Source organism: Hevea brasiliensis, chromosome 7 (assembly GCF_030052815.1).
Source record: "Hevea brasiliensis isolate MT/VB/25A 57/8 chromosome 7, ASM3005281v1, whole genome shotgun sequence".
In the NCBI taxonomy this organism is placed as follows: domain Eukaryota; kingdom Viridiplantae; phylum Streptophyta; class Magnoliopsida; order Malpighiales; family Euphorbiaceae; genus Hevea; species Hevea brasiliensis.
This window is the reverse complement of record NC_079499.1, coordinates 7,740,041-7,751,715: the sequence shown is the minus strand read 5'-3', so window position 1 is coordinate 7,751,715 and position 11,675 is coordinate 7,740,041. Positions and strand designations below refer to the sequence as shown.

The following is an 11,675-nucleotide window of genomic DNA, read 5'->3' as shown; positions in this document are numbered from 1 at the left end:
AATATGGCAAATAACTTATTTTAGTTTTTGAAAACATGATCTTCAAGTTCAAACCCTGATTCTCTTTAAAATGTATTTTTGAGGCTTTTTTAGTGAACCCTTATCAAACCAGCCCGAAATTTGTTCAAACTTTAGAATGACATTAGCTGCATCCTAGACATGTTACAACTAAATGAAGAGATTCCTTTAATATTATGCAAACTAGAGCGTAATTTTCGATCAAGCTTCTTTGACTCCATGGAACATATTCCAGTACATTTGGCTTATAAAGCATGCATTGTGGGTCTAGTGCAATATCGATGGATGTATCCATTTGAGAGGTAACAATTACATTTAAAAGTTGGATATCGTCAAAATATAGCAATAACAATAATTTAATAATCATATTGGTGTAAGTACCTTAGAAAGTTAAAAAGTAATGTTAAAAATAAAGCCAAAGTAGAAGGTTCCATGTACAATGCTTACTTGGTTGAAGAAGTATCATCATTTTGCGCCTATTATTTTGAACCGCATGTCAACACAAGGCATCGGAAGGTCCCATGCAATTATGATATTGTAGGAAATTCAAAACATATGGAGAATCTTTCAATTTTCACACATTCTGGTAGGCCATTAGGCAGAGGAAAGGTTAGATATCTTACAAAAGAAGAGTACCGAGCAAAACAAATGTACATACTATTGAATTTTCCAGAGGTAAAACCATACATTGAGTACGTAATTCAACTCTTTAACAATTAAATTTATTATTTCCTACATGATTAATGACATTATAAATTGATAATTTGTCCCTTGATTAAGCCTTTTCATTCATGAGCTACACACGATATATCCAAATATCAATGATAAACAAGTTGATGAGAGATTAGAGTGTGAATTTGATATATGGTTCAATAAATATGTCTATGATCTGGCCAACAACATCTCAAGCCAGTTCTTAAAGGATCTATCAAAGGGTCCATTAAGAAATGTTCTTTCCTGCAATGGTTATTTAGGGATAAATTTTGACAACCATCTCTGAACTTATCTAGTATAACATTATAGTCCTTCAACTTAAAAATGTAATATAAAACCCCTTCAACTTTCAAATTTTGCACAGTAAAATTCCTCTAACCTCTAATTGTTGGTTTTTCAGTTAGACGCTGACCTGAATAGTTTTAGCGTGGAACTTAATCAATATTTCTCTTTTCTCTCTCAAGTTATGTATAAATTGAATCATTTTTCTCACTATAAACAGAATAATTTTTCAGGAGCAGAGAAAATAATTTTACAATTTGAATAAGAGAGGAAAGAGAAATGTTGACTAAGAGTCATGCGATTGCTCACATCGATTTTCAACCAAAATCAGTAATTGAAAGTTAGAGGGATTTTACTGTGCAAAATTTGAAAGTTTAGGGGGTTTTATGTTGCGTTTTAAAGTTTAAGAACTGTAGTGTTACAACCATATAAGTTCAGTGATAGTTATTGAAATTTACCCATTATTTAGTCAATGGTTATAAATTTCACACTAAAGGTCATAGTTCACATAAGGCAATGATGAATAGTGGGTTATGCATAAAGGGAACTACTTACAGTGTTGATGAGAGTGATTACCATGGATAGTTAATTGAAGTGCTATGATTGGAGTATCCTGGATTCCCAATCAAAAGAACTATTTTGTTTTAATGTGATTGGTTTGATCCAACACCAAATGTGGGAATAAGGGTTCATCAACAATATAAACTTATAGATATTAATTATAAACGATCTTTCAATAAGTATGAACCATATGTTCTCGCTTTCCAAGCTGCTCAAGTTAATTACACCATATATCCAAGCTTAAAGCATGATATAGATGATTGGTGGGCCGTGTTTAAAATCAAACCAAGATCTACTATTGATCTTCTTGATCAAGTGACCGTGACAACTCCTTCATCACGCAAAGAACCATTTCAAGAAGATGAAATGGACATCCCTTTGATACAGATAGAAGATGTTGATGATGCACAACAAGAATTGAATGATCCTGTGATACCCCTTACCCGTCTACAGTATAGCCGAGCAAGATATGCCACACAGTATACCGGAATACCATATTTTAATCTCAATTATTTTTATCCTTCCTTAATTTATTTCTTTATGGTTATGAAGTGCAATTTGTAAAATTTAACTCATTTAAGTCATTTATTGAAACTTTAAATTCATTTGAGGTTCCAAAAATTTTTACAGAAAATCCGGCAGAGTACCTGCTAAAAATGAATAAAACAGTTCTTCAAAACCTGTGAAAAACACTTCCAATACATTTCTAATCATTCTCAACTCCATTTATGTCAACATAATCTCAATATTTGTCAAATATTTCTCCAAAATTCTTCTATTTATCATTCATTTATTTCACATGATAATCATTTACAAATCATAAATAAATACTAAATTTTCATTTATAAACACAAATTACAAATATTTGCATTAATACCAAAATATATTACATGAGTTTCAACTATACATAATAAAATAAAAGTTTAATTACAAAATATAAACAATACAAAATACCAAAATGGGACTTAGTGTCCTACCAATGCACTGAAATCTGTGAGGTGACACGGATATTATGTAGATATGTGAACAGGCCTCACCCAGTCTGTGGTCTGCTGGGCTCTCTGTCAGTCTCTTCAAAACCTATGCGTTGCAAAAGCGACACGCTAAGCATCAAGCTTAGTGATGCCAATAATACAAGAAAATATAATATGCAAATAAAAGTAAAAATTTCTTAGTTATTGTGCTTATAAGAAATAAATAATTACTAACTTATTATTTAGTCGAAAGCTAATTACATCTTATGATATTAACTCTTTCTAGCATTTTATTAATCGTTTTCTTGATGATTTTGAGTCTTTTTTTATGGTAATTATTCTTGTTCTTTATCTTAATATTTAATTTCCTTACTTCCTTTAACAATCATTTATACTTTTCCATGCCCAAGTAACCTATACAAATTGACCGGACTTGATAAACGGGTAAACTAGCACTGGGTACCAGGTACCTAGGGCCGTTACACCATCGGTCACATTGTGTCTCTTGGTGTGTAGACAGAATGACTAATAAGCCATAAAAGCAATAAGGTACAAAGCCAAGTATAACATCATAATCAGTATAGCCATAGGCTATCATATCACAGAATGGCATGAAGCCATACGCAGTACTGCTATCAGAACCCTATTGGCATGCCAACCAATCCAAACCAATCACACTAGGCCTACTAAGGCATATTACAAAGTTATTTCTTGAATATTTGTACTTAACATGTAAGGTTACTATTTATTTAGTCATTAAAGTCAAAATATTGACTTTCTCATATATAATAGTTACATGAGATTAAATCACATATATTTACCATATTTTGGTTCCTAAAAGTATTGGCATTAGTTGCCAATCATTGCTTCTAACCAATGGAGAATAAATCAAAATTTTAGTTTTTGGGTGCTAGAGTTCACTGTTCTATTAGGCCATTCTACAGTGAGAATTTGGCCAGTGTTCTTAATCAAAGTTGTTCTTTATTGTGTCTAATTACATTTCACTTTTTGAATCACTCTATTTAGAGTTTTCTAGCTCAAGATATGCCATTTTGTGTAAGGCTGGCCGGATTGGTATCTACCCAGAAATTCTGGGCAGAATACCATTCTGTTAGATTTGGTAGTTCAACTTTAGCCAATAATTTCATTTGATTAAGTCTAGAATTGGAGTTTGTGTTCAACATAAAAGTTGTTCTAAATTGTCTAAGCTTTTCATTGATATAAATTTCAAGTCAATTAGACATTTCTACACTGAGTTATGACCAAATGAATGAACACTGTTCATTTGGTCATTTTGCCCAGGCAGAATGTAAGTTATCCGGATTTGGTCAATTTTTTAGGCATCCTAATTTTGCTTTCTGGATAGGGTTCCTTCATCAAAGTTGTGCCATTATGTGTCTAATTTCATGTCCAATTGGCCTTTCACCAATTGAACCTATGCAACCCAAGTTATAGCTGCCCAAACATGCTGGACTCACATCCAGACCTGCAGGGCACTCAAGGCAGCACACCCAACCTCAAATCCAAAGCTACCATTCACTTCAATTCCTCATTATACACAAGCCAAATGGTCACTAATTGACCATTACAACATTAATTTAAGTTCAGTTACATCAACCTCCAAAATTGAGTTTCAAAACCCTAACCCTAATTGACCAAGCATTCAATTCATGCATCTTACTCTTAATTGCTATACTAATCATATAATTTATACCAGGGACAGCTAATATGTCACTTTAAATCAAAGAATTCTCTTAACCCTAACTCATGTCAAGGATGCTAAAATTTAGAGGACAGCATGCAAGGGGTTCTCATGCATTTCACTTACAATTTCTTACTTAAATTAAACACCTAAGTATAAATTAAGAGAGAGAATAGAAATTTGGTCACTAACCTTAATTGAGAGATTTTTTTACCACTTCAATTCCTTCACTTTCTTCAAATTTCTTGGCAGCCAAACACTTTAGCTAGAGTCTAGGGCAATTTTTAATATTGGAAGTTGGGGGAAATATGGTGAGGAGAGTTAGAGAATTAAGGTAGATGAAGAGAATTTGAGGGAGTGCTTCAATGGAAGCAATTTGGCCAGCTGCACAAAAATGAAGAAGACAACAGAAATTTGGGTCAATTTTGTCTCTTTTTAATAGTTTAATAAGTGTTTTTCTAAATATGTTTGGTGGGTGATTTTAAATGACATCATTATGATGTCAAAATTCCAAATTTCCTTTAGTTTCTTTCCTTTTCTTTTCTATTAATTTTCAATTAAATTTTTAGTAATTTTTATTCACATTTTATGTCATAATAATTATTTAGTTAACTGGACAAGTTGGCCAAAAATCATCTCTGAAGACGAAATGACCAAAATGTCCTCCATTTGGCTTATCAAGCCAAAATCGTCTATACCCATCTAAAAATTTTTCTAAGCCTTTTCTTGGCATTCTAATACCATTGAAACCTCAATGACTCTTCTCTGGAGTCTCAAAAATTATTTTATGAATTTTTTTCCAGGTTTAGGGCTTCTAGCTGTGAAAACTGCAACTTCCCACTGGGTTATCCATCGCTAGGGCATCAGCTCATTTAACTTGGTTGTATTTTATTTCTAAAATTTTTTCTAAATTTTTCTTATTATTATTTGAGTTATTTATGACTCCTCACTCTAGTCTAAATATTTTTTCAGACGTTCTAGCTATCCGGACCGATACTGATCACCGAAACAGTAGAATGTACAAAATTACTACAATGACGGTGTTACAGATCCAAATGGAATACTAATTGAAATTGATAATGATGAATTTGAGGATGAAGAAGACCTTGAACTAAACTCAGAAAGTGATGAGGAAGATGATGATGAATATGATACTCATAGTGATTAAATTAAGGTATTTTATATGAATGAATATTATGTTGATAAGAAAAAATATATTGAAACTAACAAATATATGAGGGAATAATTTGTTTTAATTAGTTGTGCATTTATATAACTGCTTTATATATATATATATATATATATATATATATATATATATATATATATATATATATATATATATATATATATATTTTTTTTTTTTTTTTTTTTTTTTTTTTTATGCAGGATGCAAGGCAACGGATGCAGAGGTGTTCCATCTAGACAGTCTCAGTCAGATCAGTTACGTCAACAAGTTGATCCTGATGAGCAGGTAGACCATTTAGCACAAGATCAGCTTGATGTTCCTTCACCTTTCACTGCTCAGTCTGTGCCATGACCTGTTATGTCTACATCATTAGCTCAGCCTCATGATGGACTTCCACTTACACCACCTTCAGCTGCTTAAGTTGCTAACCCTTCTTCTCAGCCAGCAGTTGGCTCGAGCTCTAGACATGGAGGTTAGTTAGGTGGGGCAGCACCAACTGCATCTATGGATGCCCTCTCACTTACCGTGGATCGAGGAGACAAATCAAGAATGTCAATAATTCATAAGTACTACAAATTAATATTAATTTTATTTATGATTGCATATATATTTATAAATTGTTTTTGTAACCCATATTCATGTGGTATAAATTAATATAGTTTATAACCAATCATAATGACTTTGTTACCTTTCATGTGTACAAGTTATTTCCATCTGAGATATGTGCGCAAAAAATCACAAGAATATTCAAGGAAAGGCTGGATGAAGAGGGTTACTATTGGAAGACTGTCTCACAGGAGACAAAAGACTTTTATTGGGAAGAATTTAAAGTAAGTTGAGAACAAATATTATTTAAGTTGTCAAAATTAGAAAAATTAAAATTAAATAAGACACTTGATTTTCATATGTCACATGTAGGATAAATTTCAACAACTGTCCCTGAACTTATATAGTTATAACACTACAGTCCTTTAACTTTAAAATGTAACATAAAACCTCCTAAACTTTCAAATCTTGCACAGTAAAATCCCTCTGACTTTTAATTACTAATTTTTCAGTTAGAAACTGATGTAAATAGCTCCCGCATAGCGCTTAGTCAACATTTCTCTCTCATCTCTTATGCAAAGTATAAAATTATTTTCTTTACGTATGAAAAATTATTCTGTCTATAGAGAGAAAAATGATTCAATTTACATATGGCTTGAGAGAGAAAAGAGAATTACTGACTAAGCTTCGTGATGGAACTGTTCAAGTCAGCGTCTAGCTGAAAAACTGGTAATTGGAGGTTAGATGGATTTTACTATGCAAAATTTGAAAGTTGATAAGCTTTTATGTTACATTTTTAAGTTGAGGGATTATAACGTTACAACTAGATAATGTAACACCCTCCCTGTAGCAACTCCGTACATTTTACTGTTTCGGTGACCAGTGTCGGTCCAGACAGTTAAAACATCCGGAAAAATATTTAAACTAAAGTGCGGAACCAAAATTAACTCAAATATTAATAAGAAAAATTTAGGAAAAATTTTAGAAATAAAATACAACCAAGTTAAATGAGCCGGTGCCTAGCAATGGGTAACCTAGTGAGAAGTTGCGGTTCTCGCGACTAGGAGCCCTAGACCCTGGGGAAAAATTATAAAATAATTATTGGGACTCCAGAGAAGGGTTATTGAGGTTCTTATGGCATTAGAATGCCAAGGAAATGCTTAGAAAAATTTTTCAATCGGTACAGACAATTTTGGCCCGTTAAGCCAAACGGAGGGCATTTTGGTCATTTTGTCTTCAGAGATAATTTTTGGCCGACTTGTCCAGTTAAGTAAATAATTATTATGATATAAAATGTGAATAAATATTACTAAAAATTGAATTGAAAATGAGTAGAAAAGAAAAGAAAAAAAAATGAATTAAATGGGAATTTATGACATCACATGATGTCATTAGTGTGCCTTCACCCAATTACATGGTGACACATGGCATAAACTAACTTAAAAGAGGTCAAATGGGTTGGAAAATGAAGAAAATCAGACTTTTCTTTCTTTCTTCTTCCTCTTGCCGTGAACCATTAAACCATAACCACCATTAACAAATTTCTAAACCTCCATTTCCCTAGCTTTCTTCCACCAAAAGCCCTAGTTGTCTTCACAAAAAATTCACCCCACACCTTGAGGAAGCTTTGGGCAGCAAAATTTTGAAGAAAAATTAAAGTTTTGGTTGGCTTAGATTTGAGCTAAAAGAGGTTAGTGACCTAAACCTTGAATTTCACTTAAATTTCATGTTTAAGAACTATAAATGTGTGTAAATGACAAAGAAATTTGATGAAACACCATTAGTATGCTAACCCTAGATTTTGGCAGCCATGGTTAGGGTAATATGATGATGATTTTTGGAGAGCTAACATGCTAGTATGGTTGCCCTTAATGTGTATCTTATAAGTGAATTGATAAATGCAATGATAATGCATGGTTTGGAAATGTTGAGTTAGGGTTTGGGTTGAAGAATGAGACTTTGATCTTGTGATGATAGGAGTAGGTTTTAATGGTCAATTAGTGACGGTTTGGTTTGGTTTGAATAAAAAATGAAGTGATTTGGGTTGTGGGATTTGAGGTTGGAATGGCTGCCTTGTGTGACCTGCAGGTTTGGATGTGAGTCCAGCCTGTTTGGACAGCCATAACTTAAATTGTAGAGGTTCAATTGGTGTTTGGACAATTGGACATGAAACTAGACACAAAATGGCACAACTTTGGTGAAGAAACCATGCCCATAAGACCAAACTAAGTGGACCAAAACCTTGCTCCAATCCGGGTGACCTTCAAATCTGCCTGGGCAAAATGACTAAATGAACAGTATTTGGTCATTTGGCCATAACTCAATGTAGTAAGGTCCAATTGACCTGAAATTTTACCAGCAACAAGTTGAGATATAGACCAACAACTTTCATGAAGAAACCTGACCCAAATTATGACCATAACCTAGTCAAATTGCCAACCAAACTTGAGTTACCAAATCTGGCAGAAACAATTTTACCCAGAATTTTGGAATCTGTCCAATCCGGCCAGTTATGGTTTTTAGGCCATAACTTGACCTACAAAACTCCAAATGGAGTGATTCAAAAAAAGAAATTCAACTAGACAAAATAAGGAACAACTTTCATGTTTATCATTTTTCCAAATTCCCATTGCAACAGTAACTAATGGAACAGTAAACCCAAAGCTTGAAAACTGAAAATTTTGTCCAATCACATTAAGCTTAGAGATGGTATTGGCAACCAATACCAACAAGTTTAAAATACAAAATGTGGTATGTTGATGATATTTAAACTAATTTATCTATAGCCAATGCAAAAGTCAACATTTTGGTTGACCAATGAAATGAATAGTAATCATAAAAATTTAATTTCAAAGAATTACATAAATAAAAAGTGTTAAATGCTCTAGTAGGCCTAATGTGATTGGTTTGGAAAGGTTGGCATGCCAATAGGGTTCTGTTAGCAGTACTGCATATGGCTTCATGCCATTCTGTATTTCATGGCTTCCCATGCCATTCTGTGACATAATAGCCTTTGGCTATGATATTGAGTTGTTATACTCGGGTTTAATCCCCGATAATTATCACAGGTTATTAGCTGTTCTGTTGCACACTGGGAGACACAATGTGACCGATGGTGTGATGGTCCGAGGTACTTAGTACCCAGTACCAGTTTACCCGTTTATCCAGTCCAATCAACTAGTATAGGTTACTCAGGCAGTATTAATAAATCTTACCAAACTTCAATTGAATAATATTGCAATAAACATTTGAGACTTAGTTCACCTAAAAATGTAAATATACATTATGTACACATGTTTTTATTTTATTTTATTTTATTTTATTTTATTTTATATTGTCACCACTAAGCAGAATTGCTTAGCGCGTCGCTTTTGCCACGCGCAGGTACTGGAGACATAGCTGGGGAGTCCAGCAGGCCTCATACAGGGTGAGCCTTCATATATGCACTCGAGTTGAGTCACCTCACATTGCAGTGCATTTGGTAGGACATTAGGCCACTTTTGATATTTTGATATTTTGTATTTTGTAACCTTCTGTAATGTATATTATAAATTCATGTAATCAAGCTTTTGATGTAAGTATCTATGAAATATGTTCAGTAATAAATTGAGCATTTTTCATTGAGTTGACTGTGTTTTGAATTGAATTGAATTTTGAGATACTGAAGTGAATTGAGAAATTGTTGAGTATATATTGGAGGTTGATTGAGAATAATGTGATGATATTATTGGGAGTGTTTTTAACAGGTTCAGAAGAACTGTTTTTCCAATTTATAGCCGGCACTCTGCCGGATTTTCTATAAAATTTGCGAAAAATTTAGTTTTATTAGAAATTATAAATAAATGAATTAAAAGGGATTAATTGAAATTGAAACATGAATTGGTGTTCCGACACACTGAGTGGCATAATTTGCTCGGCTACACTATAGACGGGTAAGGGGTGTCACAGATAAGTTCAGAGACAGTTGTCAAAATTTATCCGTCACATGTATGAAAACCTTTTGTATTTAATATGTTGAACAAAGCTGTGTTGAGTATGAGATTGTAGTTGGGGTGAAATTATTTGATGCTGAGAAAATATTGAAGTATTTTTAACAGGTGTTTTTCTTGCCTTATATATAGGATGGTATGTCAAAAATATAAGGAAAATACTGTTCAAATTTTTCCAAACATGTTTACATACTAATAAAATGTCTTATTTTTCTTTGTATGACTATAGAAATACTATATATAGCAATAACATTCCTTATAAAGGAGGCTTGGAAGTGCAAGGCTGCAAAGCGCTATAGGGCACTCATGTGTACTGTGAGGAAAGGAAAAGAAAAGGTTGTGCACGCGCCTAATAGTACAATGTGCAAATGGAAAGAGGCATAAACTAGGCCAGATTTCAAAGCTAGGGGTGAACAGTTCACTGCTAACCGCTGTAGTGAGACAGGAGGAGTCGGTGTAGGCATTTCTCGTCATACAAGGGGCTTACTATCACACACTTCGCATTCAGAAAGTTGGTAATAATTTAATATTATTGGTTCTTTTAGTGCTTAACTATATATTAATAGGGAATATTCCAACATAATTATTAACTAAAATCATTGTATCTTTTTTAGAAATCTCAACTTGGCTGAGCACCTCTCCCCTTTAAGCTTTTTGAGGCGACCCATACTAGGAAGGGTACCTATAATCTAGTTGATGTAAGAGCACAGTCGATTAAGGTAATTTAAGTATTTTAATTGTGTTTCAATAATAGTTTATGTAGTTCTATATAAATAAAGGATTATATTCAATTGCTTGGGAAAAAAAAAGGTACATAACATTTTTTTTTTTGGATTATTCATGATACATTTCTAGCTTTTAAGGAGCAATCCTCGTCTCATCAACAAGAATGAAGCACTGACCCTCCTACAGTGGATGAGGCTGCACTATACTATCAAGCTGTAGATGGTGAAAAGAAGCGTCGAGTGTATGGAGTTGGATCTTAGGCTTCTGCTTTCTACTCTCAATCATCTCATGCATCATATTCTGCTACTTCACAGAATGTTTAGTCCAATACACTAGAGACTGAGCTTCGCTAGCTTCGCCAAACTGTTGAGACACTCCAACAAGGAAATCAATAGTTGAGGGATAGTTTGGCTGCTATGGAGCAAAGAGACCATATGCATGAGTAAAAAATGCAACGAATGTAGGATATCGTGTTACAGGTGCTTCAAGGGACTCATTCTTCTTCCCGAGCTTCAGATCCTCTGACTACTTATGATGCAGGTGATCATGCACATGGTGATGGTGATCATGCAGCTGGTGATGGTAGTGATGACTTGTAGATTTTATTTTTATTGTTGTCTATGTTGAGATAAACACATTTAAACTTTGATTGTTTATGTGGATTTTACATACATCGGTTATTTTTAATTAATACATTCATTTAGATGTTAAAATAGATTGGTAGATCAATTTATATGCATAAATAGTATTATTTGGTATTTTTTGTTAATTCTATTTGGCTGTGTTTAATTACAGGAATACAACAATAAATAATTTTATAATAAAGATTTAATTTTAAAGCATTCTAAAATGGATTACAATAAGAATTTCTATTTCTAAATAAAAACAGACAAGTAATTGGTTTCAAAATTGAGGTTCACATTTTTGTCATAAAGTGGATTAGAAACGGCAATTCTGTTTCAAATTAAAAACGG

The 11,675-nt window shown here is 33.1% G+C and overlaps 1 long non-coding RNA gene across 1 annotated transcript; it reads left to right on the top strand.

Moving 5' to 3' along the window:
• Positions 1-5,085: 5,085 nt before the first annotated feature.
• Positions 5,086-10,484, top strand: LOC110649645 (uncharacterized). The gene is made up of 3 exons (XR_009150148.1): positions 5,086-5,425; positions 5,641-6,270; positions 10,205-10,484. It is a non-coding gene; the product is annotated as an uncharacterized LOC110649645 (long non-coding RNA).
• Positions 10,485-11,675: the final 1,191 nt, after the last annotated feature.